Genomic DNA, 14,204 nt, shown 5'->3' with positions numbered 1-14,204 from the left:
TTATCAAAAGAATGATTATAGTTTTATGAAAGGATATACGTGCTTTCCCCAAAATTAGTACTAATATATAATTCTGCTCATTTACTATATGAAAATTTGAATAATTGAAACATAACGAATGAAAGAATGTTTTTTACTATATGTACGACCTTCATCACTTGATGTTGCTGCTGACTGCTGAGAACGTTTCATTCGTTGACTAGGGTTGTTCTGCAGAGTAGACTGAAAATATGAAAGGCATGTGGTAGAAATAGAATAACTAATATCTTGTACTAAAGAAGTGTAATTTGAATTTAAAAAAATACAGAATGCTAAAATGTCTTACATTATTATTCATCTTGCAACTAAATAAGATTAATCAAGGATTATTAATGACACTTTAGGAGGATATGATGCAGTTTCAGAAAGTTGCAATAGTTTAAAAACACATTGACTGAGAACACAGTTTTTTATTCATAGAGATGGCTTCTTAAAGTCAATCCTTAACTGAACATTGTTGGAGACAACGTTTGTATTTTGAAAAAAGCGTATACCCTATGTACCAATATTTTGGCTGATGTTTATTTTTAGAAGAATGAGTAGGAAATGAAATAGATTTTGACATTTACTCAAAGAGATAATGTTTACTGTTTCGTTACACGAATTTCCAAATAACAAGTTTTATCATAAATATTCTAAATGTTGCTAATACAGATAATGATTTACCATCGCCGTAAAATAAGCTTCTTCTGGTGACAAATAGCGTGTACCTGATCTTGAAGTATAACGTATTTTTCCCTGAAAACAGTAGAACCAGTATAAATGTAATTTATTGTTCAAACATGAGGCTTTTAGAAAAACATATGACAATATTTAAAAGAGAGCAATATTTGTTATATTTTATATAGAACAGGGACATGTAAGGTAAAATAAGAATACTATGGACCGAAATACATCTTGTTCTAATTTTGAAGATAAATAAATTGCTCTTTGAGTGAAACCTGTAACAGCGTTTCGAAATAGTGCAGATTTTTCAAAACTATGGTAAAAGTCAAACAAAGGAATAACAAAAAAATCGTAATTTTTGGAAGTTTTTGACAATTTCTCGATGATTTCTCATAATAACTGAGACACATTTGTCATGGGATAATGTTCTTGCAATGTTGAACAAATTTAGCTAGTCAAATCATGTCTGATTTACAGAGGTTTGTTATATATACCTCGCTTCCAACATGTAAAAATATAATCAAAAGTAAAATAAAATTCCGAACTTATAGGAAATATCAAAACGAAAGTTCCTTATCAAATGGTAAGATCAAAAGCTCAAACACGTCAAGTAATAATTATCTTTATCTAAGGAAATTGTCAACAAGGAATTCATATTTAATATTCAGCTAGGTAATAACATAAGACACCATAACATTTTTGATAAAGTTTTTGTTAACATGCCATAAAAAGCAATTGATAAATATGTCTATTTTCACTGAAGCAGTACTCATTTAATTAAAAGCGAGCTGAAGCCCACTTGCGGGTGCGTTATTTGATCGATGTGATGAAGACAAAGTGAGGGTCATTCTACTCTTTTGCGGGTTGTTGTCTTTTTGACACATTCTTCGTTTCAATTCTCAATTTTACTCGAAAATTGTCTATATCTGTACTCGACTTTATAATGTTTACACGAACAGTCTGAAATGGTCTGAACTTTACATAATTTTACTAGACCCAGTCTTAACCATAACCGACTGTACTGATTTTTACTTGACCTTTATCTTTGCTATTGAACATACATGTCTGAACTATTGCTCGACCAGTCTGAAACAGTCTTAAACCATTCTCAATACTTCACCAGCTCCATGTCTATTTGTTCAGTCTAACCAATACTCGACTAAAGTTCTGAGCAATACCTGACCAGTCTGAACCATACTCGACTAAAGTTCTGAGCAATACCTGGCCAGTCTGAACCATACTCGACCAAATAGCCTTTGATTTCATTATTTTGAATGTTAACGTAACTTTCTTTTTAACTTACATGACAACAGCCATAATAAAAAAAAATATATATATTTAAAACTAGATTTTTACAACATCACATGATTTTCAGATTTATCAGATCAAGAAAGATGAAGAATATATTTGTAAAGTCTGAGACTTGATAAATAAAGTTCTTTTTTTTACCTTGGGATATAAATTTTGTGAATAGAAAAGTAATAAAATCTAAATATACAGAGATAAAAATTTATAATTTATCATACACACATTTCTATGATTAGCGTCTGATAAGTGTTATATTGTTTTGATCAGGCTTGAAACTTGTTGCTAAACCTATTGTTAGCAAAGAATCGTAATTCATGTACACAATTTATTTTAGTTGATATGCAATCTACTAAATTTCAACTTGATCATTGTTAAACGAGATCCTATGACAAAAATGTGGTTAGTGTTAATCCACATTGCATGTTATTTGTGCTAAAACAAATGACGAAGGACAAAGTTTTTTAAGATGTGCCTGTAGAAAAGTAGGGCAAATGTGCAATAGTCGATGTCATCCAAGTTAAGTTTGTAAAAATAGATTATTGTTTTTGAAATATTGTTCTTAACATTTCAATATTAAAGGTGGTATGGGAGTCCAAAATAAAAATGATAGAATTTGTTCATACTTTGCCAAAATGAAGTATCTATTTATATATGTTCAAACATATAATAATAATGATAGGTCACCGCGCATTTTCTCAAGCTACAGGTTGTGACAAAATGAAACATTTTGTATGCAGTATACAGGAAAAAACACCATTTTATTACTAGAAACTAAAAAAAATGATAGAATTGTAAAATAAATTAGGAAAAGAAAGCTTTCAGACAGTGTTTTGAGAATATAAAAAGAAAAGATAGGGGCAAGGTACGTTTTTTCCGGCTAAAATACAAAATAGTAAAATTCCATGTAGATTACTTCTGAAAATGCACTGTTTTAGAGTTATCTCCCCTTGAAATGCCAATTCAAGAACATTTAAAAACAACCAAAACTAATTTACATTTGTAAAAATATTAATATTTATCACTTATATTCTTATAAATTGATTTTTTTAAAATGAAAATTCACATTAAGTATCTACAATCCTGCATCAAATTTTGCTAACTTGATAGAAAATCTAGACCTTAGTTTCTCTGTTTTTTACAATCTAAGATGGCAAAAGACACCCATACCACCTGAAGTGATTTTTTCTCACATTTAAGTATTTTGTTTCTAACTTTTAAATATGTTGTGCCTAACATTTTAATGTATCGAGGTTATCAATATCATAAATATTTTATGTTGGCAAATTATGTTTATGGTGTTCATTATCACTGAACTAGTATATATTTGTTTAGGGGCCAGCTGAAGGACGTCTCCGGTTGCGAGAATTTCTCGTTGCATTGAAGACCTGTTGGTGACCTTCTGCTGTTGTCTGCTCTATGGTAGGGTTGTTGTCTCTTTGACACATTCCCCATTTCCATTCTCAATTTTATTATAATGATGTTTGTGTATGATTTTATAGAATAAATTATTCTACTTTATTAACTTTCTATTTAGATAAAACAAATTCATTCGTTTAGTTACTATGTATAGTCCCTGACATTTTTTCTAGTGATTATACATAATACCTGAAAAGTTTAGTGATAATATATAATCCCTAATTATGTATATATTCTTTTAAAAGGGATAAACAAAGTAAAGAAACGATACATTGTTTTCTTCTGATTAGCGAGAAATAAAGGCAACAGTAGCATACAGCTGTTCGAAATTCATGAAGCGATTGAGAGAAAACAAATCCGGGTAACAAACTAAAACCGATGGAAACACGTAAAACTTGAAAGAGGAAAACAATGAAACAGACACACTGAAGTGCAACAAAAAAAAACCCAAACGACAATGCTACACACACAGACACGAACTACTAGTTCTAGATTACAATTGCCAGTTTCCTGACTTGGTGCAGGCTATGCAAAGACTATGAAATAATACAACCTGCTTTTTGTATATAAATTAAAAGATCAAACCTGGTTAGAGAGTAATATCATGTATATAAAAATTGTGAAATGGACAGTAAGTCACAAAACAAACAATTCATAGGACATAATGTCACAAATAAATTATTCACAAATACATATCAAGAGAAAGATATTGAACTCTTTCTTCTTCTTTTTTACATATATTCATTATTTATATTTGCATTGGCCTTGATAAATGAATATTTATCAAATTGTAATCATGCGAATGATGTGTTTTGGCAAAACCAAGTCTTTTAAGTACTAAGCTACTTTAGTATTTGATCTTTAGTGATTATATTAAATGCATGTTGGTACCAAAGTTGCTTTATATACAATTGTTGAAGAAAATACGATTTTTTTAGGTAAGTGTTATAAAAATAATCTCAAAATTGATTTGTGATTTTTTTTTTGTTCTGTCTGTAACTTTCTTTCCTACATTCTAAATATCCGTTTAATGTAAACTTAATTTATTACATGATACTTTTTAAATTCAACCAGAAATGACTTCCGTTGATCATCTTGTTTTATCTTTATCTTACATGTGATATACATTGCATGTATTTGTATATGTATGTACAACAGTCCGGAATTGATTAAATACAATACATAGATACAAAAACAAAGGTCATGATAGGTGAAGACTTACTATAGTATTGTTCAGACAAGGTCGAGTATGGTGCAGACAAGGTCGAGCATGGTTTAGACTTAGTCGAGAATGGTAGAGACAAGGTCGAGTATATTTCAAACTCGTATAAAATGGTTAAGTATTTGTCGAGTACAAGTTTAGATTGTCAAGCATGGTGCAGACTACAGTCGAATAATATCAAGTTAATTTCAGATCAATTTAGACTGGTCGAGTAAAAATCAGTACAGTCGAGTACATATATAGGCCATTTCAATCTTTTAGTGGTTTGTAGTGGTTGGACCAATAAATGACAGTCTTGATGCATAAATGCAGAAGAATACGATAGGTTATGCTGTTGGGAAATAGGTAGATGAGTACAAGAGCAGGTTCTTTGATTAGATTCAGTGAATTTGTAATACTAAATAGGTGCTTATGATTAAAAAAGTCTTAACAAATTTTACACCAGTTACACACAACTAACACGTTTGAGGTTAAATTAACATTTTATATAAGTACTAAGTGATCAATTTTCATCAAACAAATTACAAAATGGCGCAGGTACAAATGTTTTTAAATTAAGGGTAAACTAATACACAAATATTATTAAAAAAAATTGAGGGAAAATATGAAATGTTGAATATGGACCTGGCAAAATTTCAAAAATTTAATTTGAGTAATTGTAGTTGAGAAGAGAAAAACACATATAGAAAAGTATGAAATTGATTGGTTTAAGCTATGGCATCCAGTGGAAAATATTACATGCATATCAGGAAGATATTTTATAATATTTTATAATATAAATATATCCTATTTTGACAAGAAAATTGATAATCAAAAGTCAAATAAATGTTGAATGAATTATTTGCAGCCTATAATTATATACACAAAATAATAATAAAGTCAATAAAAAGACAACAGATATATGTATGTAAAATACTTTGTTATGATTAACACATGTTTGCTGGAAGCTGGAGTTTTTAACTTGAAGTAAGAAGACGTGGTATGATTACAAAAGAGACAACTTTCCCACAGAGACCAATTGTTGTAAATGTAAGTAATCATAAATACTGTACTGCATTCATCAACGAGATAAGCAATACCGTCTAGCATATAATAACGGCCTCTGACATAACAAAATTTAAACAATGAGAATGAGAACAACAACAACAAGACTAATTTAAAGTTAAATAAATACAAAACCGACCTGGTAGAGAACTATGAATAACAGCCACTAAATAACAGGTGACTGGCTTGAAATAAGCACATAAAACAAAAACAGTCTAGTTGTATTTTTAAAATTGCTCTTATGGATTTCATCACGGTTTTTTTGAAGTGCCAGTCTGAAATTTATTCATTATACCAACTCATGTAAAATATTTTAAGCCATTTATCAAAATGTTATTTTACTTTTAGAAGAGAATCAGTTCTAGCCGATTTAAGTTATCGTACTAAGTTATGACGGAAATACTATGATATACCATAAAACGTCCGTATTGGACAAGTGTAGTATATTAGAGAGATGATATCCCTCAACACTCGAGTTCTTTTGACGATAAAAGTGATCGAAATCACTGATTGAAAGATTTGAATGTTGGTGTGCTTTATTTTAAATCATGTTATTAAGTGTGATGAACAACTATATTCCATAAAGAGCATGTGTCGCTCACCAAGGAGTGCATTCATCTTCACAAATTGTGGACTAAAACAACCTTTTTTTTATTATTTGATCTTATATTGTTGAATTTTGTCCGTTTACAGTTTCTCTTTATCATCTATAGTTTAAGTTTCCCCCCAAAAAAGTTTCAACAATTTGTCATTAAATGACAATTAAATTACTAATAAAAGTCTACGAGAATTTCTACAAAATTTAACTCATTTGTATATCTTGTCTTCTTGATATTTTGTTTAAACTATTTAAAGGATCTATCATCTTGTTTAGGTTACAAGATGATAGGCAAACATGGTAATGATTGAAAAAATCGCCTTTTACCATCAATAAAATCAATAAGGAGTGAACTAAATATTTCGTCCAGTAGATTTGTTATGTAGATTTTGTCTCTCATATCATTTGTTATTTTAGTTTCTATTTCTTTTTTACAAATTTTCAGAGATAAATAAAAAAACCGCAAAATTTGATAATCACATCTTTTAGTGTAATTCAAGATTATGACAGCTGACAATTTCACTGGTATTGTATGGTTACCTTAAGTTGCGCTAGAAGGTACTGGAATAGTAGTTATAGAAAAGACAAAAGTGAAGGATATAACTTGAAAAAAATGTATTCAATTATTAAACAAGCATAAGATACTGATAACATACTTTCGCATTGACTACTTATCTTATATTTGCAATTTTTATTTATCAATAGTAATGTTTTGTAAATTTAATTTGCAAAGGAACTTTTTGGAGGTGTATATCTAAAATTTGATACATGTTCAACCTTTATTCCATAATTTAAGTGCAAAATCATATAAAAAAAATAGCAGTAGCTCAGGAAATACATTATGTTGTCTTCAATTAAGCAAAAAATGCAAATCTATAAAGGTTTTTTTTCAGTTGGATTACCAAATACTGTAATTTCAAGGTTGATAGTACATCTGTATATTTTAGTTGTTTCAAACTTTAATTTCAAATGTTAATGAAATCAAACGATGTCAAATCAGCCTAGTTTTATCTATTTTTGTCCAAATACCAACTGATTAAAACATATTTAAGCCGTTGTCTTAAAACTATTGTGTAGTCACCTATATGTTGTAAAATTCTAGTTAATTGACTTACGTGTACAGATTATTTTTTTTGTATTTTGTATTGAGGGTGTCAGTCGCATTGACGTAGACCTGACGTATATTTAAGCTATGTCCTAGGATGTTTTATTTTATTTGAAATAAATATGCTTTTGAATAAAAAAATATTTCATTTTTGTTACAAAAAACTAACCTCTTTGTTGAAATTCTCCATACACGTTTCCTGCGAAAATAAAAAAAAAAAGAACACCGTGTACTATATACTGTTACTGAATTACTGAATTTCTATTTCATGTATCAGCAAAAGCATGTTTTTTCTTCAGTTGAAATGATCTAACATTAATTTTATGATGTAAATGTAAGACATAAACTCGTCATAGATACCGGAATTGAAATTTTATATTTACGCCCAGAAACAAATATGCAAATAATAAAAACAAATTAAAAAAGATATATGATGATTACCAAGAAAACAATAAATGAGAATACAGCATTTAACAATAAGTTAAGCTTTGTCGTCTAATAACCTTAAACAGTCTCTGACATCACAAAATTCAAATCAATTCAAATGAGAACTTATGTGAGACTTATGTGTGAGCCGTGGTGTAGTAGTTAATGCATTTCAAAAAAAATCGTTACATAGAACAACAATTTTATTATTTCAGAATTTTCTTGGTCTAACTATGCAAATCTTTTCCATTTCCTATATAATCCTTGGTAATTTAAGCAATATTTTTGTTTTGCACAAATATAAATGTTCGTTTAATTGCTATAATTTAGTTAATTTAAACTTTACAATAATATATATCCTAAATACAAACCCAAATATAACAATGAGTTTCACACTTACATCTCAAAATAATCGTTTTATTGACATGCACTCTAACAATTATCTAACCAGAATTACATGTATGCCAAACAGGTATAACTCATCAACTGGGCTTCCTTACATGATCGATATAAATAAGTTTTAAAAAAAAGATAGCACAGCTGACTTGTAACCGATGATAATAAAAACAACAAATATGTCTGGACACCATTTAACACATGCAGAGCCATGTCCAGCTGGTTATGTTTTCATTCAAATAGTTTAAATTTATGTAAAAATATGAATTGGAAATAAAGTGGTTCAACTTTCAAAATGAAAAGAAAAAGATGTGGTGTGTTTGCCTATGAGACAATTACCAACAAGACCATAAGACGTAGATATGAGCATCAACTATTCATTGGGTACGGCCTTTTACAATGTGGCAAACTCATAGACACAGCTTACGAAAGCCACTAAATTACAGTCTCCTGACTTGGGTCAAGCGTATGAATAATGTAGCAGGGTTAAACATACTTGTGTGCGCTCTGCTCCTTCTATTTATGAAGAAGCATATCTTTTATCTCATATTCTGTATACCCTTTTCTATGTTTTGATAACTAGTATCCTTCTAATATATGCGCCACAAAACATCACAAGGGTGAACAGGGAATAGAAATATTGACACTCCATGTCTTCTTCAGACCGGCAGTAAAAACCTTGCCAACGCGGGACGTCAGTTTTGGCTTGCGGGATGTATAAATACGCAGCCACCTCCTGTTAAAAATGGGAACTTTTAATCCGAAGCTTGATGTAGTGAGTAAGCCACGCATTTTTTTTTATCACGGAAGGCCCCTTTTACAGTACAATTAACTGATTGTTTGTTCTGGTTCTGAACCAGAGTATTTGCACCTGGTCAAAACACAATCAACAATCAATTTTATAATGAGGGCATATATATTAGGAACACACACAGTTACCAAAACTGGATAGAGCAACCTGGCGGCTGAGTAACTCTTGAAAACAACACATTTACACCTAGAAATTAGCAGAAAACGATTTTATTTATTTCTACCTCCGCCATATTGACGATCGTGGTTACTGAAAACATGAATAGTTTTACACCAGTGCTCTTATTTCTAGGTTAAAATCTTCTGATTGCATACTATTATTTTCATGGTTATTTTTTAACTGGCTCAATAAAATGAATATAAGATCGTTTCAATGGAGAAAACAATTGGGTTTGCTGTAACCTGTAATGAAATTCCAGTAATCTAGTATCGGTATGTATGATGTGAACAAGTTATCATTGTGTAAGTATTTTCACTCTGTGCAAATTGTTAATCATCCTAAAAGTTGCTTGACTAGAATATACTTACATCTTCCTTTATTTATTGTAATTAAAGGAAGTAAAATTAGTCCATTATCACTCAATCTGTCGCAAATTCAAAAAGCCCTGATAATCAAAGGATATATTTGTCTTTGTTTTACCATTTTACGTTCACAAATATGTAGTGTAAAATTAAGGACTGTAAATAAACTGACATTTATAAACGTCTCTTTGATATTTTGTTTCAGTCCAATTGACACTGACTTGATATTTATTTTTTGTTGTCCCAAGCTTTTATTAATTTAAAAATGATGCGTTAGAATAAAAAGAAGTATTTCATTTTTGTGAGAAAAACTTACCTCTTCATCTGAACTCGAGCTCGTCGTAAACTGAAAATATAAAAAAAATAGTATGCATACTAGTATTATGTACAAGTTATCATTTTGGTCATGTGTACACGTGAGAGCGCTCACATGACTGGAAACTCTCATTTGTGTGACAGGCGCATACAATTCGTATTGACAATAATATGTGCAGAAAATAACGGTTATAGTAGGCAAAACTGACAAGAATAAGGATTCAGCAGTCAACGTTGTGTTAATTTTTTTATTATAGTCAAAGCACAAATGAAAGTGAGGGCATCATCTGTGTCCCATAAACGCATTCTCCATCTATTGTATTTTTTAAATGAGATGTACTGTGTGTCATTAGAAATGTTGTGTGTATAGCAATGTTTTTTTAAAATCAAATCCTTATTACAAGTTATTGTACAAATTATAAGAGAATTCTAGTCAGGAACTTTTTAAAACAAATACCAATTTGTACAAACTATCGATAACATTATATTCCGATACACGATTCTGGTATGATAACCAAGGAAACAACTATCATCCAGAGACATAGTGTCTTAGATGTAGTTAGCTATAAATCATATTACATTCATCAATGAGTTAAGCAATACCGTCCAAGAACGAATAGCAGTCCCTAACCAAAAAAAGTTTAAATGAATTCAAATAAGAAAATCAACCGTCAGACTTAGGTACAGAACAATAAATACAAAACAGATCTGATATAGAGCAATCAACAACAACCACTGAAATACAATATTCCTGACTTGATATAGGTAAAAAACAGCAAAGGCATTCTTGTTCTCTTTTGAAATTGTCTTATATGGACTTGATCTTGTCATTGTATAATCAAAGCATCGTCAGTGCTGTGATTTACCTATTTTTGACTAGGCTGAAATTTTTGTTATCACGCCAACAACTGTAAAATCATTTCAAGAACAGCCAGCAAACTTATGGTACAGCTTGTACGTAATTGCAATTTTTGAACAATTAATTGGTTTTTATTTAATTCAAGAGAAGATTTCTGAAATCCATTTTGACAATTATTTTTGAGGAAAGCAATTCTGGAACACTGGAGGAAAAGCGCGAAATGAAGAATGAAGGCAACAGTGGTATACCGGTATCAAAAGTCATAAATCGATTGATAACAAATCCGGGTTAAAAACTGAAATCGAGGGCAAACTAAGGAACAAGACGAACACTTAATAACAACAAAAACAAACGATAACATAGATAGAACCTAACTATTTGATAAGAACAGCCATATTTCTGACTTAGTACAGGATAGTTTAAGACAATGTTGGGTTGAACTTGGTTTAATGGCTAGCCAAACCTCCCAGTTTTCGACAATGTTAAAAATATATCGTTTAAGTGAAAAAATCATTTAATGTGCAAGTCCCGTCCCTCTGGAACAAAAACGAAATTGATCAGGTCGATAGAGAGCTTTCTTTTTATAAATCCTAATATTTAAAGTAAAGGGAAATTAAAAAAGAAAATTCAAGTTTTCGTACAAAGTTTTGACTAATGGACGGACTACTGTATGATATATAATAATACGTCCAGTATTTGACGAGTGTATAAAAAGATGAAAAAGTTATCCAAGGACAATCTAAAACATTAAGTCTGATAAAAACAAATCAATATGGGCGGTTTCACTATTAATTTACCAAAAAACTACTGGATATTTTTAATTTTTTTAAATGACTCCTTTCAGTTAACAAAATATATATTTACTTGTATATGGTTGATTTTTTTTATCATTATTTCTGTGTTTAAACATAAGTATTTCATATTTCTAACTCATCTTGAGACCGTATATTGATTTTTCAAAAAATATAGTATCCGACAGAAAATGAATTGTTTATAGGGCTATTAGTATTTATATTATTCTAAAGGTTCAATTTAGTAACGCAAATGAGGAGAATTTAACAATAATTTCTTAGATTTATTCTAAGAGGTGCATTATGTTTTAATTTATTTTTATGATTTTGATATGCACGAAAATTAGAATCTTCACATTGAGATGAAGTAAATTGTTATTAGTATCAAAGTTTATAGTATCTATCACCAGAAACTAGCTTTGAAAATGCCTTTTTACAACAACCACAACATATTTCGTTTCCAATTACTTATAAATTCGTGCTCATTCTGCATGTGGAAATATATTTCTATTATGAATTAGAAAATACGTTCAACCACAAACGTCAAAATTATTCAATCGCGTAGTGTAATGAATTATTTGTGGATTATTATAAATTCTATAGAACTTTTGTACGTCAGACACGCGAATTAATGAAGGTGTTTGTAAATAGATGTTTTTGTGTTCTGTTAAATTGTTCGTTTTGAAATTGTTTCACGATGATGACTGCTGTACCTATATTTTGACTATTTTATTTATTATGACTTAGTTCACGCCTTGTTGTAGATACTGTCAACGAAGTGAGAGGTTTAGCGCTATAAAACCAGGTTTAATCCACCATTTTCTACATTTGAAAATGCCTGTACCAAGTCACAAATATGACAGGTCTTGTCCATTCGTTTTGTGTTTTGTCATTTGATTTTGCCATGCGATTATGGACTTTCCGATTTGATTTTCCTCTGAGTTCAGTATTTTTGTGATTTTACTTTTACCATCTTTAAATACATGTAATAATATCGTAATATGTTAAATAGCTATGTACTGGGGAATAAACAATTACATTTGATTTCAGAAATATGACAGTGAAATTTTCTGCAATATTGTCTTATTTAAACTGTTACTTTATAAACTTACATTATTGACTAATAACAGATGATGTGCCACTAATTTACAGGTTAAAATAACCCAGCTTAGATTTTTGTATACATATTTATGTCCTAGTTTTTTTATATTAAAAAATGATACATTGGAGTTCAGAAATATTTCATTTTCAATAGAAATTAACAGTTAATCTCTTCCTTTGATTTCCTGTGAAAATATCAAACATAGTGTAATTATACCGATTTTTGATAACTAAAGGTCAATTGCAGGTAACAACAAAAGCATTCCGTTCTAATTTGAAATGATCTTATATACAATGTGTTATGTCAATATAAAAAAAAATGTATGCAAATTGTAAACTAAAAGTCAGAAGTAATACAATTACCAAGGGGAAAACCATCCTCTAGAAACAGTTGAGACTCTAATAAGTTATTTGTTGTTGTTGTTGTGATAGATGTTAGTAATTAGTTTTTAATTAATGTCGTTAACAATGAGATAAGCAATACTGTCTAGTAACTAATAGGTCCGAGAACACAATTATTTCGTAGTGCATTTCTTTTAGAACAGAAATGTAAATAAAAAAAATCCCACCTGCGCTTTCTCAAAGAAACTTTTACAGTGTGTTGTACTACTTTTGGGACAAATTATATCAAAATTATAGAAAACTTCATCCGCTCTAACTCAAAATATGGACAATTTTATGTTTAGGGCGTCTTGAAATCTTTTGACAGCTTCCGAAGTGCTAATTTTCAACCCTTTTCAGGTGGACCAAATCACTACTTTCCTTTAAAATTCTGGACCCAAATTTTTTAACAGTGTAATTTCACCCCCCCCTACTTGCAATTTGAGGCATTTAACATGGAGAAATAAATTTGGAAGGGGGAATAAAAATTAATGGCAAGTAACCCACTGTCAACACTAGGGACTATATTCGTGAACAACGAAAATCTCGGACCAATAGCACTCCCTTATAATACAAACGTTAAATCAATGCAAACGAGAACATCAGCAGCCAGACTTATGTAAAGAACAATAAGTAAACAAAACAGATCTGACAACTTACTATATAACCAATTGTCTTTTGAATCCGAAAAATATGATATTGCGATGTTACTTTGGTTAAAAATTATTATATATACTCAGGACACTTCAGATAAAAGAAGTAAAACAACGTTAACAATCGTTGTAACGCTGATTTTTTTTATATTAACCTACATTTTTGTCGTATATAGAAAACATAAAACGGTATGTTTTCCCCAGACATTGCCCCAATTGTAAGCTTCTTTTGTTTGCTATTCCTTGATCGAGTACATGTAAAACAATTATATATTCCCCAGTCAAAAGTCGGTAATATCAAAATGGTCTTTAACAGCAAATTTTCATATTAACCAAACCGTTGCAATCATAAAAGAATTTATTTAAGCTGGATGTAATTTGAGACAGTGATATTCCCTTATTAGTGGTGAATCAGATGTGGATATTGAAAATTCCCAAAGGTCAGTTAAGAGTTTATACAATCTAAGTATATTTCTACTTGCAATAGTCTTAAACATTTGACGTTTCTGTTCCTCCCAATATAATTCATATTCGAAACTTTGGAAAGAATTT

The 14,204-nt window shown here is 30.0% G+C and overlaps 1 long non-coding RNA gene across 1 annotated transcript; it reads right to left on the bottom strand.

The window, feature by feature from the left end:
• Positions 1-705: 705 nt before the first annotated feature.
• Positions 706-9,946, bottom strand: LOC143077990 (uncharacterized). The gene is made up of 3 exons (XR_012978982.1): positions 9,869-9,946; positions 7,568-7,597; positions 706-777 (listed from the first exon to the last, which is right to left on the bottom strand). It is a non-coding gene; the product is annotated as an uncharacterized LOC143077990 (long non-coding RNA).
• Between the last annotated feature and the right edge of the window lie 4,258 nt (positions 9,947-14,204).

Source organism: Mytilus galloprovincialis, chromosome 6, assembly GCF_965363235.1.
Source record: "Mytilus galloprovincialis chromosome 6, xbMytGall1.hap1.1, whole genome shotgun sequence".
Taxonomy (NCBI): Eukaryota; Metazoa; Mollusca; class Bivalvia; order Mytilida; family Mytilidae; genus Mytilus; species Mytilus galloprovincialis.
This window is presented reverse-complemented; position numbering and strand designations above follow the sequence as displayed.